This window comes from Macrobrachium rosenbergii, chromosome 31 (assembly GCF_040412425.1).
Source record: "Macrobrachium rosenbergii isolate ZJJX-2024 chromosome 31, ASM4041242v1, whole genome shotgun sequence".
Taxonomy (NCBI): Eukaryota; Metazoa; Arthropoda; class Malacostraca; order Decapoda; family Palaemonidae; genus Macrobrachium; species Macrobrachium rosenbergii.
The window spans coordinates 28,423,311-28,445,383 of NC_089771.1; the positions used below are offsets into that span (position 1 = coordinate 28,423,311).

The 22,073-nt window shown below is 38.2% G+C and overlaps 1 protein-coding gene and 1 long non-coding RNA gene across 2 annotated transcripts in view; one reads left to right on the forward strand and one right to left on the reverse strand.

The window, feature by feature from the left end:
- LOC136855477 (gonadotropin-releasing hormone receptor-like) overlaps positions 1-22,073 on the reverse strand; it is a 434,721-nt gene that overhangs the window by 345,166 nt on the left and 67,482 nt on the right. The gene's annotated exons all lie outside the window — the stretch shown is intronic.
- The window catches only part of LOC136855478 (uncharacterized), a 208,332-nt gene continuing 206,875 nt past the window's right edge, over positions 20,617-22,073 (forward strand). Inside the window, exon 1 of the long non-coding RNA XR_010858044.1 lies at positions 20,617-20,750. This is a non-coding gene — a long non-coding RNA (uncharacterized lncRNA). The remainder of the gene's footprint in view (positions 20,751-22,073) is intronic.

Here is a 22,073-nt window from a genome sequence, read left to right on the forward strand (position 1 = left end):
AAGCAGCCTCTGGGTCGGACCCTTCCCTTCAAGGCTGCCCTCAAAAGACTAGCAAGCCTTGAGGGCTTTTGGAGCCCATCCTTAAGGGGCTTGGGCCCTTTCCATGGGAGGGGTCAGACCCATAGGCTGCTTCCTTGAAGGGAGGAAGCGGCCTCTGGGTCGGGCCCTTCCCCTGACCATACTCATTGCTTTCTCTTACTTTGGTTTTCAAATATGACACTTGCTGTCTCTGAAGACTTCCAGACGATTTGAAGCATCTCGGAGATTGTTCCTTGATACTTTGGAGTTCGGCGCATGCGCGAATGACATTTCTCTCGTTCTTCCAGGAGCTGGAGACTGAAGGATTCCAAAATGTCTTCAAGGAAAATCCCGAAGGTTTTAGGTCATTTTAACATTTCATTAACCATTACTTAGAGTTCTTTTTCTGACACTTAAGTAGTTTCTTTAACGAGTCGTCATCTATAATCTTATGGGGTTCCATTTTACTGATATATATAGATACCTCCCGACGACGAGAGAAGACTTCTGGGTATTCTTTAAGATGTCACATGACTCCAGGAGCCTTTGAAACAGCTTCAGCCCTTGAAACATTTCTGGAGAATCCAATGGGTGTTTCCAAAGGTTACAGTGACTGGAGATCGTCTTGAAGCCTTCAGAAGCCCCAGAAGCCTCCAGAATTAACTTCCAAGAACGTGTGCTTATCCATCTCCAAAAACGAGGGCTTCCCTACGAAGCTTTTCGTTTCTGATTTATTCTCCATAAAACTCTGTTCTTTAGTATTTAGTAAGTGTTTAGTGAATGTTTATGAGTAAATGCTTTGTGAATGTTTAGTTTGGGTTTAGTGAATGTTTACTAAATATTAGTGAATGTTTAGTGTGTAAGTATTCAGTGAGTGTTTAGGGTTTAGTGAATGTTTTGTGAATGTTAGTGAATGTTTAGTATGTAAGTATTCAGTGAATTTTTAGTGAATGTCTTGTGAATGTTAGTGTTTAGTGAATGTCTAGTGTGTAAGTCCTCAGTGAATATTTAGTGAGTGTTTATGGATTATTGAATGTTTTGTGAATGTATACTATGTAAGTATTCAGTGAATTTTTAATGATTGTTTAGGTTTTGGTGAGTTTTGTGGATGCTAGTGAATGTTTAGTGTGTAAGTATTCATTGAATTCTTAGTGAGTGTTTAGTGAATGTTTAGTGTGTAAGTATTCAGTGAATGTTTAGTGAGTGTTTAGCTTTTAGTGAATGTTTAGTGTGTAAGTGTTTAGAGAGTGTTTAGTGTTTAGTGAAGGTTTAGTGCATGATAGTGTTTAGTAAATGTTTGGGGTGTAAGTATTCAGTGAATGTTTAGTGAGTTTTTAGGGGTTAGTGAATGTTTTGTGAATGTTAGTGTTTAGTGAATGTTTAATAATTATTCGGTGAATGTTTAGTGAGTGTCTTGTGAAAATTAGTGTTTAGTGAATGTTTAGTGTGTAAGGGTTTAGTGAATGTTTAATGAGTGATTAGTGAACGTTTATTGACTGTTTAGTGTTTAATGAGTGTTTAGAGATTTAATGAGCATTTAGGGTTTAGTGAGTAGTTAGTGTTTAATGAGTGTTTAGGGTTTAGTGAGTGTTTAGTCTATAGTGAGTATTTGGTGAATGTTTAGTGTATAGTGAGTAATTAGTGAATGTTTAGTGTATAGTGAGTGCTTAGTGAATGCTTAGTGAGTGTTTAGTGCTTAATGAATTTTTAGGATTAAATGAGTGTGTAGTGAATGTTTACTGAATGTTTAGGGCACATTGAGTATTTAGTGAGTGTTTAGTGTTTTTAGGGTATTTAGTGAGTGTTTAGTGTACAGTATAGTGAGTGTCTAGTGAGTGTTGAGTACCCAGTGAGTGATTAGTGTTACTGAGTGTGAGTGTATAGTAAGTGTTAGTGTTTAATGAGTGTATAGTCAGAGAGTGTGTTTTAGTGAGTGTGAGTGCATAGTAAGAGTGAGTGTAAGTGTATTGTGAATGCTAGTGTTTAGTGGTTGTACATGACTGTTTAGTTAGTGTTTTGCGACTGTATGCATAGAAAGTCCTGTAAATTACAGGAACCATTTACGCTAAACACTGCCTAGATCCGAAAGCAGATGCTTATGCCCTGACCACGATGGTTAGAGTGCTTAGGTCAATCTGTTTTTTCTCTGTGATATTGGGTCAAGTAATAATAATAATAATAATAATAATAATAATAATAATAATAATAATAATAATAACAGCAACAATAATAATAATAATAATAGTAAAGATGAAAATTTCAATAGTAATAATAATATAATAGTAATAGTATAAAAGATAATAATAATAATAATAATAATAATAATAATAATAATAATAATAATAATAATAATAATAATATATCGGCAGAGATCGCTACTCCTATGATTGACGTTCTATGATATTGGAAATTATATATACATATATATATATATATATATATATATATATATATATATTATATATATATATGTATATATATGTATATATATATATATATATATATATATATATATATATATATATATATATATATATATATATATATATATATATATATATGTACAAGGTAAAATGCCATTCCTTCATTAATTCCATTTTGTATGCATAGATATGAGGCTCTTAATGGTTTTATTCAATGGTTTATAAAGCAGATTTAATGAGAGACCCCAATAATTAAGTAGTTTTTAGGTTTGGTCAGTATTTTTAGAGTCTAGATTCCGAGTCCATTTCTAGAAACATGCACAAGAGACAAATTCTTTTCCTCTGGAATCTTTTTTCGCCTGAACTGAAGACTTTAAAACTTCTCAAAACATATTTTGGAAATTTGTCTTTTTCTCCCTTTTTTTATTCCAGGTTCCGTTAGAATCATTTGTAAATAAAATTATATGCTTTGAAGAAGCAGAAGGAAGGCACCATGTTTTAAGTATTGAAAACCATTTGTGCGCAATTGCTGGCTGAGAATCTTTCTGGATCAGTGTTACTGTTTATAAAGCGAGTTCAAAACATTGGACATGGTCTTGTTAAAAATGTGTTTGGAGGGCTAACTTGCCATGTACAAGGAAAGGCCAGTACGGTCTGCTCTCAGGAACTAGAACAACCAAATTGAAATTGATGACACCATTCGGAAGGAAGAATTTCTTATTCAAAAGAATGAGGATTTGGAGGAGGAGTTAAGGAAAGATAGGTCCTGTGTTGAAGAGCTTCGAGGAAAAGGCGAAGGCCCATGAAGTGACCAGAGAAAGAAGATGAGCAAAGAGCTGGAAGGACGCCTGCGAGCCTCACACCAAGAAGCTCGTGTTCGTCGAGCAAGAAATGGAGGTCTTGACAACAGTCATGGAAAAGAGGCCCAGAGGGATAATTCAGGTATCCAGTCGAAGGTCCAGAAGCCGGACGATCGAACTCAATCGCTCCAACGGGACTTGTCTGAGAAGGAACCGCAAATTGTCTCGTCGAAGGAAAAACTCAAGGACGAAAGAGGGAAAGTTGGGTTTGTTCGAGAAGAGGCTCAAGAGATGAAGAAACGCTCTGCCGAATTGGGAAGTGGCAGGAAAAAGCGGAGGAAGTGCAGACGAAGAAGAAACAAAGCATGAGGAACAACCCCCCGAAGTTAAGCAGGACTGTGGAGGATTCTGACTGGCCTTCCGTTGACTCTGCTGCGTGTCGCTCCAGCGGTGATGCCATCTTCTGGATCCTTTCGACGGGATCTGCTGGAGGATGGGTGTTGCCACGGGAATCTAACCCCTCACCCATTCTCTAGCCAGCCCCTTCGAATGGGCCCAGAAGACCACAACGCCCCGGAACACGACGCAACAGCATCAACAAAGAGCTAATAAAAATACAGGCCACTAGTTCACCCTGTAATTTTAAGGGTGCCCTCAAGAGACTGGCGAGCCTTGGAGGCTTTTAGGACGCACCCTTGAAATTCTTGGGCCCTCTCCAGGGCCACTTCCCCAGCCTGGCAGGATACCTGCCTTCCTCCGAGGAAGCAGCCTCTGGGTCGGACCCTTCCCTTCAAGGCTGCCTTCAAGAGACTGGCGACCCTTGGGGGTTCTTGGGCCTCATCCTTGAAGTTTTGGGCCCTCTCCAGGCCCACTTCCCCAGCCTGGCAGGATACCTGCCTTCCTCCGAGGAAGCAGCCTCTGGGTTGATCCCTTCCCTTCAAGGCTGCCCTCAAGAGACTGGCGACCCTTGAGGGCTTTTGGGCCTCATCCTTGAAGTTCTTGGGCCCTCTCCAGGCCCACTTCCCCGGCCTGGCAGGATACCTGCCTTCCTCCAAGGAAGCAGCCTCTGGGTTGGACCCTTCCCTTCAAGGCTGCCTTCAAGAGACTGACAAGCCTTGAGGGCATTTGGGGCTCATCCTTGAGGGGTTTGGGCCCTCTCCAGGCCCACTTCCTCAGCCTGGCAGGATACCTGCCTTCCTCCGAGGAAGCATCCTCTGGGTCGGACCCTTCCCTTCAAGGCTGCCCTCAAGAGACTGGCGACCCTTGAGGGCTTATGGGCCTCATCCTTGAAGTTTTTGGGCCCTCTCCAGGCCCACTTCCCCAGCCTGGCAGGATACCTACCTTCCTCCGAGGAAGCAGCCTCTGGGTTGGCCCCTTCCCTTCAAGGCTGCCCTCAAGAGACTGGCGACCCTTGAGGGCTTTTGGGCCTCATCCTTGAAGTTTTTGGGCCCTCTCCAGGCCCACTTCCCCAGCCTGGCAGGATACCTGCCTTCCTCCAAGGAAGCAGCCTCTGGGTTGGACCCTTCCCTTCAAGGCTGCCCTCAAGAGACTGACAAGTCTTGAGGGCTTTCGGGGCTCATCCTTGAGGGGTTTGGGCCCTCTCCAGGCCCGCTTCCCCAGCCTGGCAGGATACCTGCCTTCCTCCAAGGAAGCAGCCTCTGGGTCGGACCCTTCCCTTCAAGGCTGCCCTCAAGAGACTGGCGACCCTTGAGGGCTTTTGGGGCCCATCCTTGAAGTTCTTGGGCCCTCTCCAGGCCCACTTCCCCAGCCTGGGAGGATACCTGCCTTCCTCCGAGGAAGCAGCCTCTGGGTCGGACCCTTCCCTTCAAGGCTGCCCTCAAGAGACTGGCGACCCTTGAGGGCTTTTGGGGCCCATCCTTGAAGTTCTTGGGCCCTCTCCAGGCCCACTTCCCCAGCCTGGCAGGATACCTGCCTTCCTCCGAGGAAGCAGCCTCTGGGTCGGACCCTTCCTTTCAAGGCAGCCCTCAAAAGACTGGCAAGCCTTGAGGGCTTTTGGGGCCCATTCTTAAGGGGCTTGGGCCCTTTTCATGGGAGGGGTCAGACCCATAGGCTGCTTCCTTGGAAGAAGGAAGCAGCCTCTGGGTCGGACCCTTCCTTTCAAGGCAGCCCTCAAAAGACTGGCAAGCCTTGAGGGCTTTTGGGGCCCATTCTTAAGGGGCTTGGGCCCTTTTCATGGGAGGGGTCAGACCCATAGGCTGCTTCCTTGGAAGAAGGAAGCAGCCTCTGGGTCGGGCCCTTCCCCTCACCATATTCTGTGCTTTCGCTAGCCCTTCTTTTCAAATATGACACCTGCACTCCCTGAAGACTTCCAGACGATTTGAAGCATCTCGGAGATTGTTCCTGGACACTATGGAGTTCGGCGCATGCGCGAATGGCATTTCTCTCGTTCTTCCAGGAGCTGGAGACTGAAGGATTCCAAAATGTCTTCAAGGAAAATCCAGAAAGTTTTAGGTTATTTTAACATTGCGTTAACCATTATTTAGAGTTCTTTTTCTGACACATAAGTAGTTTCTTTACTTTAACGAGTCGTCATATATAATCTTATGGGATTCCCTCTTACTGATATATATAGGTGTCTCCCGACGACGAGAGAAGACTTCTGGGTACTCTTGAAGGCGACTCACGACTCCAGGAACCTTTGAAGCAGAGAATCCAATGGGTGTTTCCAAAGGCTTCAGTGCCTGGAGATCGTCTTGAAGCCTCCAGAAGCCCCAGAAGCCTCCAGAATTCACCTCCAAAAACGAGGTTTTCCCCAAAAAAACCTTCGAAGACTTCCGTCTCTGATTTCTTCTCCATAAAACTCTGTTTCTTAGTATTTAGTAAGTTTTTGGTGAATGCTTATGAGTAAGTGTTTAGTGAATGTTTAGTTAATGTTTTCTGAATGTTAGTGAATGTTTAGTTGGGCTTTGGTTAATGTTTTCTGAAAGTTAGTGACTGTTTAGTGTGTGAGTATTCAGTGAATGTTTTGTGAGTGTTTATGGTTTAGTGAATGTTTTGTGAATGTTAGTAAATGCTTAGTATGTAAGTATTCAGTGAATGCTTAGTGAATGTCTTGTGAATGTTAGTGTTTAGTGAATGTCTAGTGCGTAAGTATTCAGTGAATATTTAGTGAGTGTTTACGTGTTAATGAATGTTTTGTGAATGTTTGTGAATGTTTAGTGTGTAAGTACTCAGTGAATGTTTAGTTTAGAATGTTTTGTGGTTTAGTGAATGTTTTGTGTAATGAATGTTTAGTGTTATTCAGTGAATGCTTAGTGGATGTCTTGTGAATGTTAGTGTTAGTGAATGTTTAGTGTGTAAGTATTCAGTGAATGTTTAGTGAGTGTTTAGCATTTAGAGAATGTTTAGTGTTTAAGTGTTTAGTGAAGGTTTAGTGCATGTTAGTGTTTAGTAAATAGTGTGTAAGTAGTCAGTGAATGTTTACTGGGTAAGCATTCAGTAGATGTTTAGTGAGTTTTTAGGGTTTAGTGAATATTTTCTGAATGTTAGTGTTCAGTGAATGTTTAGTGTAAGTATTCAGGGAATGTTTAACGTGTAAGTATTCAGTGAATGTATACTGAGTGTTTAGGGCTTAGTGAATGTTATGTGAATATTAGTGTTTAGTAAACGTTTAGTAGGTATTCAGTGAATGTTTAGTGAGTGTTTATTGAATGTCTTGTGAAAATTAGTGTTTAGTGAGTGTTTAGTGTGTAAGGGTTTAGTGAGTGTTTAATGAGTGATTAGTTAATGTTTACTGACAGTTCAGTGTTTAATGAGTGTTTAGGGATTTAATGAGCATTTAGGGTTTAGTGTGTGTTTAGTGTATAGTGAATGTTTAGTGAATGTTTAGTGTATAGTGAGTACTTAGTGAATGCTTAGTGTATAGTGAGTGCTTAGTGAATGCTTAGTGAGTGTTTAGTGTTTAATGGATGTTTAGGATTAAGTAAGTGCTTAGTGAATGTTTACTGAGTGTTTGGGGGTCAGTGAGTATTCAGTGATTGTTTAGTGTTTTGAGTGTATAGTAAGTGTGAGTGTTTAGTGAGTGTGAGTGTATAGTAAGTGCGAGTATTTAGTGAATGTGAGTGTATAGTAGGTGTGAGTCTTAAGTGAGTGGAAGTGTATTGTGAATGTTAGTGTTTAGTGATTATACATTACTGTTTAGTTAGTGTTTTGCGACTGTATGCAAAGAAAGTCCTGTAATTTACAGGAACCATTTATGCTAAATACTCCTTAGATCCAAGAGCAGATGCTTAGGCCTTGACCACAATGGCTGGGGTGTTTAGGGAAATCTGTTTTTTAAGGTAATTTTTCTCTGTGAAATTGGGTTGAGTAGTATAATAATAATAATAATAATAATAATAATAATAATAATAATAATAATAATAATAATAATAATAATAATAATAATAGCAAATGATAGTAAAAATAATAATATTAATTGTAGTGATAATAATATAATAATAATAGCAAAAAAGATATAATATATATAATAATAATAGGAGATCGTCACATTAGTGACTGACACTCTATGGTTAGAAGCTAAATTGTTATTGTTTTCGGCGCCGCTCAAGTTGTCATATACAGTTCTATAGTTTTGAACAGATATGCACATAATAAGAAAATACTTAAACTATTTTTTAAAACTTTATTTATTTTATTGAAATTATAAAAATATATTCATGTTAATATATTGGTAAAACCAGTTCTATATATAAATTGCAACTGAAATAAGTAACTCATTTTACTAATGCTCTTTAGTCTACTCATTCAGTAAGTTACCATAGTAGCTGTGTAGTGATTCCTCAGACGAATTTATTTAGTCAAGTGTAAGTGAATGACATTCTGTGAGTAGTGTAACCTTGCAATCAAGTTCTTAGAATAGGAAGACAAGAAGAAATGGGAATTAATTGATACATACTGACCATCTTCCCGATATTAAATATGGGGTTGTGATCACCCTTGAACTGACAAGAAACGCCGCCTGACAATGACTCCCTTTTATGAATGAACTTCGTAGATCGTAGAGCTTTGTAATACTACGTTTTGGTGAGTACCGTTTACTATGAATTATTATTTAGTTTATTTACAAATCCTTTGCGAGAGTGGGTCCAAATAGGTCAGGTCAGACAGCGAAAGGGTTTGGTGTACTATCAAGTACATTGGATGTATAGGTCTAGGCCTACATATCGGCCATAATATCGATATCGGATGAAGTTTCTCTCTCTCTCATCCAGACCTACCTTTCTCTCTCTCTCTCTCTCTCTCTCTCACCTAGGTCTGTATATCTGATGAAGTCTCTCTCTCTCTCTCTCTCTCTCTCTCTCTCTCTCTCTCTCTCTCTCTCTCTCTCAATAGCTTACGTCATGAACCATGACTTATCGTAGAAAATTTAGTGAATATGTTTGTATCCATTACGATTATCTTCCACGGTTGCTGCTTCCCCTTTCACACACATATTTTATATTATATATTATACACACACACACACACACACACACACACACATATATATATATATATATATATATATATATATATATATATATATATATATATATATATATATATATATATATATGTATATATATATACATACATACATCAGGCATACAGATTTACATACATACACCATTCTGCCACAGGATTAATATTTCTGAAACCTTATCACTTATCAGTTTGGCTATCAGTTTGGTAAGAAATTATAGTGCAATAACATCAGTACTATGCTTTGGTTTACGTACATACTAACGCTATACACAATGTCATAAACTAGGTGCATTAGAGTGTGTGTGTCACCTTGTTATTATGTAGGCTAGCATTTACAACCAAGCAGAGTGTTGGCTTAATGATTTGCCAGTAGAACATAATTGAAGCAACATTTGTTCCAAGGTACACGAGCGTAGGCTGTGCATACATGATTTTGCTAAGTACATTAGGGTCTTCATATAGGCCTAATATGAAGTTTATGTATACTCTCATGTCTGAATCATAAATGTTTCTGCGTAGTAGGTTAGGTGATGAAAAGTGCTTGTAATCATTGATAATTAGTTTATACATTGGTACTATAAGTTTCTTGGCAAATACATGAACCATATGTAAGTTATTTTGAATGCTTTATAGCATGTGGTGTGTGTTTTTTTATTATTGTTGGTGCTTTTATGTTTTAGGTGAACCCACTAGAAAACTTGGGCTTGAAATATATGGAAAATAAAAATATAAAAAAATGAATGAATTATGAGAACAAGAATGGTAAAAATTGCATAAACTACAAGTCAAGCAGCTGGAAACATATAAGGTTTATGTCTATATTAAGTAGCATTCATAAAACTCATTATAAAGGACAAAGATGTCACACTGCCAATTAGCCTACTTGGATTCAGCCAGACCGTACCCTCCTTAACCTAATGTAAGGTGCTTGAGCACCCTTAGTCATTAAATCAAGGGATTCATCCTACTTAACCTAATGTAGGGCTCCAGGTCCTTACCTTCACAGCCTACAGTGCTGTAAGTTATGGAGTTAAAATAGACATAAGGATTCATCCTAATCTCCCTAACCCAACTTAGGGTTCTGTGTCTTTATCTGGCTGGGCCTGTTCCCTCATCCCAACCAGAAGTATCATTCACAAAACTTATTATAAAGGACAATGATGTCACATTGCCAATTACTCAGATTCAGCCTAACTGTACCCTCCTGAACACCCTAATTCTTAGTGTAAAATTAAGGGATGCATCCTACTTAACCTAACATAGGGTTCCAGGTCTTTACCTTCATAGCCTAGAGTACTGTAAGTCATAGAGTAAAATACAGATATAGGGTTTCCTGACCTCCCTAACCCAAACTAGGGTTCTGTGTCTTTGCCTGGCTGTGCCTGTTCCCTCATCCTAACCAGACCTAAAGTGCCGTAAATTATGAAAAGTGAAACAGAAATTACTCTTAATATATATAACCTAAGCATTTCACATAGGATATCAAGGTTGATGGGCACACAGCTTTCCTCATGCCCCAGTCCATGTAAAGGACTAATGCAGACTTTTTTGTTTTATGTTTTTTGATGGCAGAGAGGCACTTATCATTGGGAGGGATTATTTCTAGATAGATATTTGTTTATATAATCTGTAATACAATATTTTTCACTATTGATCTCCTTCAGCTTTTCTTACATGCAAGGCAGCCATTGTTAAACTGAAGAAATCATCAAGCAAATGGTTGAGGCCTGAGAACAGCTGAGTATTGTAACGTAAGAATTTATGAAGATTTAACTCGTTCAAAATGGTTGGGGCTTTTCTGGTGAGAGACTAGTATTCCATTTTCTCCTGTTATGGGATAAATTCTCCTTTTGAATTACACACACACACACACTCTTAAACCTTGGTTATTGAGACTAACTTGGGGAGGGTGACCTCATTGTGATTTGCAGGTTGTCAAGATTAACTTGTTTTGTTTCATATACACTACCCTAGGCTTATTGATAAACATGCGAGATGCCACCAAATTACTTGGATGGTTATAACAAGTGAAAAGTTTTATAAATAAGTTATGCCTGTCTGCTCTCTTGTCACTGTTTTACCAAAGTAATGTGCTTGCACTAGCATAGCCTAACCTAAATTTGGTGTAAACAGGTAGCCTAGAGTGCCTAAGCTCCTGCAGTGTAATTGTGCTTTTACAGGTTAGGTAGTAATTCCTGTTGACATTAAAACCATTTTACAGTGCTAACAAGTTATAAGATAACCAAAAAACTTGTGTGTGTGTGTTTTGAGAGAGAGAGAGAGAGAGAGAGAGAGAGAGAGAGAGAGAGAGAGAGAGAGAGAATGTTGACAAACATTTTGTGGAAAATCGTTTAACAGCACAAATATGGCCAAACGCCCCTCGATGTATCCGAAAAGATAACGAAATGAAGTTTCCATTATGAATTTAATTAGTTTTCTGTTTTGATGCCAGTGACAGACACGCAAATTACACTTATTGCTAATGACAGCCGCTATCCCCACCAATATCAAAATACGGTTACAATTATAATTGTTTATGAATCCGATTTTTTTTTTTTTTTACCAGATTGACATGTTGCGTTGACAACAATTTTTGTGAGGAGACTGTCGGCCCAAATAGTGGGTTTAATGAGTTTATGTGGGTTGGTATCTTATTTAACAAGATCATGCAAAAGAGCGTATAAAATTCGCAATGTATTTATTTGCATTAATGGAAATTCTACCCTTCCAAGAGATAGAGCAGTGTTTTGTCAAAAAGTTGATTATGTGTTCCCTTTCATGAGTGGCGTGTACCCGTGAAACCACCACGTCAGACTTTTATTCCTTGTAGAGCAGTATAATCCCACAACACAGTTTCTTTGTCCAGTGGAGGTCTTACTCGTTAGTCTGCCATTCCATTGTCATTCTATGTCAGTTCCCGTTTTCTGTGATTATTCAGCAACCCTATTTGAGAGACGGGCTTCAACATTTTACCGAGTCACTGCCATATCTACCGAGAGTTGGGCAGTACGAAGTAGTAGTAGTAAGATTTAGCCAGCCATTATGTAGCGGCACGGGCTCTTCCTCTTAAAGCAGCCCATAAGGGTAAAAAAGTCAATAACGTGAAAGTGAGATTATGGCCAGAGAAATGAAAAGTTCGGCAGGCAGGGTTACAAACCCTTTTAAACCCCAAGGTAACCCCCATCAGAAGGAGAGAAAAAGTGTAATAGAATTCCTGACAAGTAATAGATGGCCAGGGAGTGAAGTCTCAGCGACGACTGCAACTCAGGGACGACTGACGGCGATTCTGGCAGTGCGGAGGCATTAGAATAGATTGTCCGTTCCTTCAGTCAGCGCGTGGATAGAATATTCGACGCCCCTTGACTTTTTTTTTTTTTCACAAGGAAGCGCACGCTCGTATTGCGGTGTTTGCTGCAAAGGGGGTTAATTAAGGATCTATAAGTTACAGTCGAATGTGGCAAAGACCGATGTATTGTTTTTTGTTGTTGTTGATGTCTGCTGTAGATCCATTCCCTGTTTGTTCATTCAGGAGGAAGATTTTGGAATCAGGCACCGTAAACCAAACAGGTAATACATGAACTTATTTCAAGGACATCGAAAGGCAGACATAGTGGACAAATCCCCTCTGAGTCCTCTGCTAAATATAGCGAAGGTCAAAGCTGTAATCAAAGGTCCAGAGATCAGAACATACTGTAATCTGCTGCCTGTCAAAAACAGCTCACGACATCTCCTGGAAGAAAACAAGTCCGGACCGAAAATCTTCATGAATCCAGACCTGTTCAATTTAAACCCAATTTTACCCCCCCCCCACATAATATTACTTACGTTTTACCCCATATAAATATCGCCTCTGTAACAACTCGCATTTTCCAAAATACATTGGCATATTAAGATTTGATTGTTCCTTTTATGGGCCTTATTAATTGTATATATATATATATACACACACCCTTGAATACTGTACATTCATACATACATACATACCTACACACGCGCGCGCACACACACACACACACACACTTAAATATGTTTACGTTCTCAAATGCGCAGGAAAAGTGTTATTAAACATTGCTTAAACGAGAGAGAGAGAGAGAGAGAGAGAGAGAGAGAGAGAGAGAGAGAGAGAGAGAGAGAGAGAGAAACAGATGAAGCGAACGAATTTGAATTATTCAAGCTTTGCAAGTACGAAAATAACCAATCACTGTATTTGAGAACAAATCATGGCATTTCGTGCTGTTTGCCAAGATCCGGAATAGACGAGGAAACTTAATGCGAAAACTGTACGTCGTTTTCAGACCAAACTATCAAATGTTTGAGCAACAGTTTTTCCGATTGGTTCCTGGCTCCCAACCTTGAACTGTTTGTGAAATTGTATGTTTGCTTCATTTTTTTAATGACAATATTGTCATTTTCAGTTTTTCGTTTTTGGAATGAGGTGGAATGTGGTATTATCGATGGTTATAGGTCAGTGGTTCTTGACCTTTTCATTACCACGCCCCCTCTAAGGGTTGGTCCTTCCCTCCACTCCCCCCTCCTTGCATCTATAAGTAAAATTCCCCAGATTTAAAGGAAAATGGAGGAAAAAAAAGAGAAAGAGAAGGGGTGTTTTTATTGTTTTGGGAATGAATTAGTGAGATACTTGACGCTGCTTCTTAGCGACTCTTGTTAAGGGAATAACGAATATAATCAGAGAATTTGTTGTTTTTCCCCTAGAGCTCGCGCCCCACTGAAATTGCTGACCCCAGGTTGAGAACCACGGTTATAGGCGGTTTCCATTCAGGTTGCTAGTCATTTAAAAAGATTATTTAGTGCAATATGACTTGCATGGGTGTATTTTTCGTCATAAAAATGTAGTTTTGGTCATTCTTATTCGAGTTACTCCTTTTTAACTCCATGGTTTTGCATAAGTGACGAGTAAATCTGTGATTAGTCGTTCCTGTCATGAATTCTAAGGTATTAACTATCACATTTTATTTTCTTAATCCATAATCCATTGACTTTACATCCTTTAATGGTCTGTAGCGTCTTGGGCTCAAGTTTCTCCCTCCTTTTATTCCTCTTTTCGTTTTAAGAAATCTCTTCTGTAAGTTGATGTTCAGAGGTGAAATTAAACAATTTGATTTATTCATCTAACACAGATCCTAATCCATATGATAACTTTCCGTAACATTCAAATCCTTTAATTTAGTTACCAAGAGGAATTGTTCTTCATTGGAGGGTTGGGTAGAGCCCTCGGCTAGCACGCTGTTCGCCCAGCGTTCGACTCTCCGACCGGGCAATGAAGAATTAGAGGAATTTATTTCTGGTGATAGAAGTTCAAAGCAAAACTTGCAGTTTTATGGATGAAGGCATTGGGCTACTCACCCATTAATCTTTGCAATCAAACCTAAAGCAACATGCTCCTGTTACTCTCTAGCTTTTTCTCTTTCCTCTTCCTCGTCCAGGCTGAAGGAATACTCAAGGAATAATCAATCATTTACGCCACGATATACAGCGCGGTTTTCCTCTTGATATTAAAATCAAGGATATTACGAAAAAATTTTGTTCCACGTACTGATTCTCGCATCTCCTAAACTAGTGAATCTCTCTCAAAGACGGTTGATACTTCCCCGCAAGCTCAAGTCACGTTCTACAGAGTCTACGAGATGAGACATTTACATTTCAGAAACTAGTTTGCCGGAATTATCATGCGCGGCTCATAGTAATTTTCTGAATGGTACCTTACTGAAACCGACACGATTACCAGAATTCAGTCGGCAGTAATATTTTACACATCCCTTAATGAATGTATACTGAGATGTATTTTTTCAAACTTGTAATCTTTATGGTATATCCTGAATTTTGTTGAAATAACGATTTTCTTCTGTGCAGACAATCTCAAAAGTATAAAACAGAATGACTCTTTTATGCAGTGGTAAGGGACGGTAACCAAGAGTTTTCATATTAAATATCTGTCACTAGCATCTGCTGGTACAGCTTTTCACAGAATAAAATTCTCCATGTCATAGCAGTAACATTATTATGGCAGCCACTAAATCTCGCCAGGTTTCATCTTCAATCCATGACAGTTTTTAATAAAAACTTATTGGTGGATAGTGGTATGGGTTGGTGGAGGGTTGTATTCACCCCGTAGGGGGCTAGTGCCGTCAGTGTACCTCACGGGGTGCACTGTAGGCATTACTTAAGGTTATTTGCAGCGTCCCTTAGGCCCCTAGCTGCAACCCCTTTCATTCTTTTTACTGTGCCTCCTTTCATATCTTTCTTCCATCTTGCTTTCCACCCTCTTATAACAGTTATTTCATAGTGCAACTGCTTTGAGGTTTGCCTCCTGTTACACCTTTCAGACCTACCTACTCTCAATTTCTTTCCCAGCATTGAATGACCTCATAGGTCCCAGTGCTTGGCCTTTGGCCTGAACTCCATATCCAATTCTCTAAGTTGGTAAGGTTACGGGGAATCTAATGAAAGGGTTTTTACGAAACGTTTAGATTCACTATTTTTCAGTGGACAAATGTCCGTACTTGTGATCTAGGTCCAAGTGTGAATCTCAGTATGCTATTGTCACTGAAGTGTTTTTATTTATTTATTATTATTATTATTATTATTATATTTTTTTTTCTTATTTTATTTTTATTAATTTTTGGGGGGGTAAGTGGCATCGCCGTATTATTTGCAAAAGACAAAATAATTAACCGTGTATATTGCTCCTTATGGTAGCTTGGCCTATCTTATTCACGGAGTCTCTCTTGTTATTCTTTGTTGTATCTCGTTTAGTATATTCTCCACCAAACAAATATATCCTTTCTCAAGATTCTCCCTTCCATTGTGACGTGGGCAATCGGATGACGTCACAGCTCAATTACACCACCAGTGTTGATCAGACAACATAACAAAAACCTTTTCGTACGACGCGCCTAATTAGGGCGAGCATCCAATAACCCTATTTTGTATATAACCGTTACAAAAATGAAAAGAGAAACGTACCTGTAACCTCGTCCCGTAATTGCGTCAATTTCCCGTGATACGGAGGGGGGCGGATCCCATTCGCCAACAATCTGTTTTGCCCAGGGAGGAATAATTACGTTGCCAGCAGCGGCCCGGAATGAGCGGTTTTTTTGGGAAAAGGGCTCCGCTGCAGCATGTCACACTTATGTGACTATATGCGGCGTCGTTCTTGTATATTTCACACTTCTTTTTAGTTTGTGTAAAAGAAAACTGTTGAGATGGCTATTTGTCTGTCCGTCCGCGCTTTTTCTGTCCGTCCTCAGATCTTAAAGACTACTGAGGCTAGAGGGCTGCTAATTGGTATGTTGATCATCCACCCTCCAATCATCAAACATACCAAATTGTAGCCCTCTTGCCTCAGCAGTTTTTATTTTTATTTAAGATTAAAATTAGCCATGATCGTGCGTCTGGTACCGCTATAGGTGCCAACAACACATGCCACCACCTGGCTTTGGCTGAGAGTTTCATGAGTCAATTTTACTTGTTTAGTTTTCAGTCTTGGTGAGTTTATGTTGCAAGATACACTCATTGTACGACCCGATGGAGTAACTTGTTCAGTAGCAAATATTAGATTTTTCAAGCAATAATTCCCTGTGTTAAAAATGACTACAGTTTTGTTCTTTTTAATAATTTAAAAACTTCAACTATTATACATATAAGCATAAATTCTTTTTCATTAATTTGTTTTGTCACGGTGGAGGCAGCGTGATGATAGGTTGGTCATTAAGACAAAAAGTGTAGGAGGAATGACGATTTTTTTCTTAAATGTTCATGTACGTGCCTCATAAAGACTAATTAAATGGTTCGTGATTTGCAAGCAGATATCAAGTAGGAAGCGAGTTCTTTAGTGGACTCAAAGATTCCAAGATGTATTTTTTGTCTCAGTAATATTTGGGTTTTGTACATCTCGCTAATGGTCCATTTTATTCTTTTTATAATGAAGTATTGTTCTGTATGTATATATATATATATATATATATATATATATATATATATATATATATATATATATACATATAGATATACATACATACATACATACATACATACATACATACATACATACACACATATATACACATACATCTAATGCAAGGAGCACATAAAAACACCCAAAGGGTAGAAAGTTGTAGCTGTGTTTTGGAGGGAGACAGACAGTGTCTCCGAAATATAGCCATAACTTTCTACCCTTTCAGTGTCGTTTTTATGGACTCCTTTCATTAGATGGATTTCTGTTTTAACAGAAAATATTTTACAGACATATACATACATACATGCATACACACACACACACATACACACTCCAGGAGACACAAATCACTGTGTAAAAAGTTGTTGGTCCCAAGAGGACCTCAGTGATCCATAAGGTTCAAAAAAGGAGATTCTTTATTTCCAAGCTTTGGGAGGCCGGTATACCCCCGACCTTCAAGGGACCAAATAATGAAAAACATGTTTTTTCCACTGTTTGGTCTCCTGAAGATGGGGGCGAGCCGGTTCCTGGAAGCTTGTGGTAAATGAAGAATCTCCATTTTTGAATTTTGTGTATCACGGAGGTCCTCTTTGGAAGTAAAAGATTTTTTTACACAGTGAATTTGTTTATATATATGTATATATATAAATCTATGTATATACTGTATATAAATACATATATATACTGCATATATATATATATATATATATATATATATATATATATATATATGTGTGTGTGTGTGTATGTAAGTAATGAACACATGAGTACATGTTTCACAGAAATAAATTTTTGACTCGCTTCGGCCTTTCATTTGAGAGACCCGGGTTCGATCCCGTGTGAGCCACAAATTTATTTATGTATGTAAATTATATGTATATATATAAATATAAATATATATATATATATATATATATATATATATATATATATATATATATATGTGTGTGTGTGCGTTTAAAATCCTTTTCTAGAACAGGAAATTCATCTTGCTTAAATTGCTGACAACCATAGGACAGGGACGTTTGTATGTTATCGACCAACCCTAAACTGGAATTCCCGACCGTAGCTGTGTCAGATTCAGTTCAGAGAACTGAACCCCCTTTTTTTTTTTTTTTTTGTTTGCCAACCCTGCGAACGATTTCTTGGAATCCGGAACTCAGCCTTTCCCCGTTATTTGAGATTTCTATTTTTCAAGCAAATACTATTGTAGTGATTCTGTACTATTTTTACAAGAGTAACAATATAGCTTTATAAAGTCAGTTAATGAAATGGTAGTTTTATGAGCGGTCAACCGAATTTTTGAAGTTCCGAACAACATTCAACTTGTTGACTTTTCTTCTCGTTTACAAACGTAACGAATCACTGTTCATACAATCAACAGCACTTGAATGTTTTATTTAATGTTTAGCTGTGCAGTAACCAAACATCCCCGGCCCCTCCACCCCCCCGGAAAAAAAAACAGTATTTGGACCTTTGAACAGCATAATCGAAACATGCAATGTTGCTTTTCAATCAAGTTTTATTTTACAGAATAGCGCGGTTTGCACGAGGCTTCAGAAGCACTTCATCTGGCAATAGTGTTCATCTGGCAATAGTGTGCCCTCGTCCGAACGCGTGCATCAACAGCCAAACGGGACGGAAAGGGATATCCCAAGGATAATACAACGGGGGAAGTTGGCAAGACGAAAGCGAAGCCTAGTGTAACTATACCATCGGAGTCATAATTATCCGTCTGTGGGAACAAGCACGCACGCCACGGTTCTCGGATGCAACTTATTGGGGAAATGGGAGATTCTGGCGGATGATTCGGAGAAGCGAAGGGAAGTGGAGTCGACGACAGAGAGGATCATATTATGAGAGCTCGACTTTCCTCTTCTCTCAGGATTATCTTAGGTGATTGTTCCGGCTACGTTTATGTTGTGATGATAATGAACTTTCGAAAACATGGGGACTTTGGAGGTGGAGAAGGGGAGAAAACGGATGGAGGAGGAGGTAGAATGGTAAGAAGAAGAAGGAGAAAGTGAAAACAATAATAAGAGGTGAATGAAAAATGATTGGAAATGGCAAAAAAAAGATAATAAGAGGGAGTCTGTTAGTACTAAAAAATAGACTAAAGAGTATCGCCTAGATTAGGATAAGTAATTGAAGAACAAGTAAAAAACGCGTTTTCTGTACAGCCGCTACAGCGTATAATCAAGGCCAACGAAAATCTATCTTTCGCTGTTCTCTGTATAATGCTGTATGAGCCGCGGCCCATGAAACTTTAACCACGGCAAGGTGGTGGCCTATCCCATATCGTTGCCAGAAGCACGATTATGGCTAACTTTAACCTTAAATAAAATAAAAACTACTGAGGTTAGAGGGCTGCAATTTGGTACGTTTGATGATTGGAGGGTGGATGATCAACATACCAATTTGCAGCCCTCTGGCCTCAGTAGTTTCTAAGATCTGAGGGTGGACAGAGAAAGTGCGGACAGAATACGGTTCTGACGGACAGACGAAGCTGGCACAGTGGTTTTCTTTTTTTCAGAAAACTAAAACTAATAAATTACGACTGAAAAATTGATTAAAGAGAAGCTTGACATCAAACATTCAATAACCAGACGTATCGACATTCTGATATGATTTCATCACCGCCGCCTCGTCGAGTGAAAATCTATCGTTTAATAAAACACTCCCCGTAAGAAACTCGATTTCTCATTCGTGACACGGCCGCTTTAGGCCTAAATTCCAATCTCATTTGGGCCTTGCTCCCCTTGTGAAGAAAACGGATTACAGACGGGAATCCGGTGTTTTTCTTCTCGTTTGCTACCTTTTGGTAGCGGAGATGAGATCAGTTAGTTGAGAAGAAAAAAATAAAATGATGAATTGATAATTAAATACGTAAAGATATAATTAAGCTATTACGTATATTTATTAAAGATTGGTCATATTTATTGTATATATTAAGTATGTATTTTAAATATAAAATTTTTATATTTATATATATTTTTATGGTTTTTATCTAATATCATTCTTCATTTTTTACGTTCATATTTTAACACTGAATTTTACTAGGACAGTATGTTATCATTCACCTTTTCATTATCAATCACATCATTAATTTATATATTTCATCTTCATCGCTGCCCTGAATAATCCTGATGGGTTCCGGCGCCTGGTCTTCAAGACCTAAATTTCATAATCAATCAATCAATACACGGAGAATCGTTTTAGGGTAGTAATGCATTGCATCTTGGCTTGAACTTATGAAGCTTAGACCGTCAAGCCTAGTAGCATATTCCGATGAAGCCGAGTTTTTTTTTTTCAGGGCTATTGCTAGTACCATGGTCTAGAGAATATGTCTAGACCTCGGCGACTACCTTGTGGCTACTAGGAGGGTGCTACCAACCAAACTTTGATCCTCATCCAAACAGCCCCTGGTACAAGGAAGCAGAGGCATCAATGAGTTTAGAGTAGAAGCATAATCCTAACTATTAAGAATTATGATGTAATGTATATAATGTATATATATAAATATTTTATATATGTTTATATGTATATGATTATAAGTAAATTTCTGACTCACATCAGGATCGAACCCAGGTATTTTATGACTCGTATGGCCTGGTTGGCAGCGGCCTTGCCTTTCATTTGAAAGACCTTGGTTCGAACCAGACGGGAGTCAGAAATTTATTTCTGTTCCACACGTGATTGTGTGTTGATTATTTCTATATAAATATATACAATATATATATATATATATATATATATATATATATATATATATATATATATATATATATATATATATGTATTTTATATATATATATAATGTGTTTATGTATACACATAATAAAAAAAAACTCATAGATAAAATGACTGACACTTAACCGGCTTCCTTAGTAATTTTTTCTTCCTCTTTCAGAATCAACTTAGCGAGTATATTGGCGAATCCGAGCTTCCAGAAGAGTCTCTCCGGCGAAACTTGTCTCCTGCCGAATTCTGATGAGTTTTGCCCGGGGCTTTTCATTGATTTGAGCATCAGGCTGACGAGATTACAAAGTAAGTACGGTATCAGATTTCCCAACTTCATTAGATGAATCTTCATTAGGTATGCATTTTATTCATACCTACAAATTTTATATGTATTTATGTATAAATTTATATACACTATATATATGTATGTGTATATATATGTGCGTGTATTATAGACACACATAATTATATATATGTGTTTGTGTATGTATGTATATATATATGTACATATATATTTGTATATGATGTATATATATGTATATGTATATATATGGATGTATATGTATATATATATATATATATATATATATATGTATATATATATATATATATATATATATATATATATATATATATATATATATATATATATGTATGTATATATATATATATATCTGTATGTATGTATACATAAAAGGATAAATGTACATATATTTTTGTCATTAAAACAAGCACAAGAACTGTCTTAGATGTAGAGTAAAATTTTGCAACGAAAAGTATGCAAAACATCCTTGTTCATTAGTAAACTATTTCCTGTAGTACCAATAATGATATATTTTAATACATTTCACATTAGATGATGAGGCATTCCACAATTTCACTCACAGTGGGACACCTCCCACTCATGCGTAAACAGATACTTCTTACTACCTGAAGAAGTCAGGTATCGACTAAAAGCCCTTTTTTTCTTTATACTATAAACAGTTATAACTATTTAGTTTGATATATATCTTTGTATCTCACAAATTCCCTTCTTTGCTAGAAACTGATGAATGGCTTCACACTTGGGAAGGTAGTCCCTTTCGTTTGTAATTATGATAAAATGCTGCGTCTGCCCGTTTTTCCTAATCTCCCTCAACCTACTACCTCTTGTTTTGCCCCCTCCATGCGACCCACAGTAATCAGCTAGCTACTAGGTACACAATTCATTGCTTGGGTTAGCTAAGACATCCGGGATTTTTAGGGCAACGCACCTGGGCCGTTTACTTAACTTTGGTTGTGAGCTGTGACTGCACTGCGGGGAGAGAGAGAGAGAGAGAGAGAGAGAGAGAGAGAGAGAGAGAGAGAGAGAGAGAGAGATTTCTGAGATGGCAATGGAATTGAATTACCTGGTTTACAGGGCATTAAATTCTCCATCCCTGTATTCGCCACATCTTGTAAATTCGAATTCTCTGTCATCCAATATTCCAGCACTCTTCCCCCCCGCCCCCCTTTTTTTCTGATGTTCCTCTATCATTTCCTTTAGAATTTGGTCGCACGTCTTTCTCTCAGTCTTTGTTTATTATAAAAATGAGACGTGGTTTGTGTGGGATATAATCGATCAAGGTCCATAAATGGTGAATAACTCCT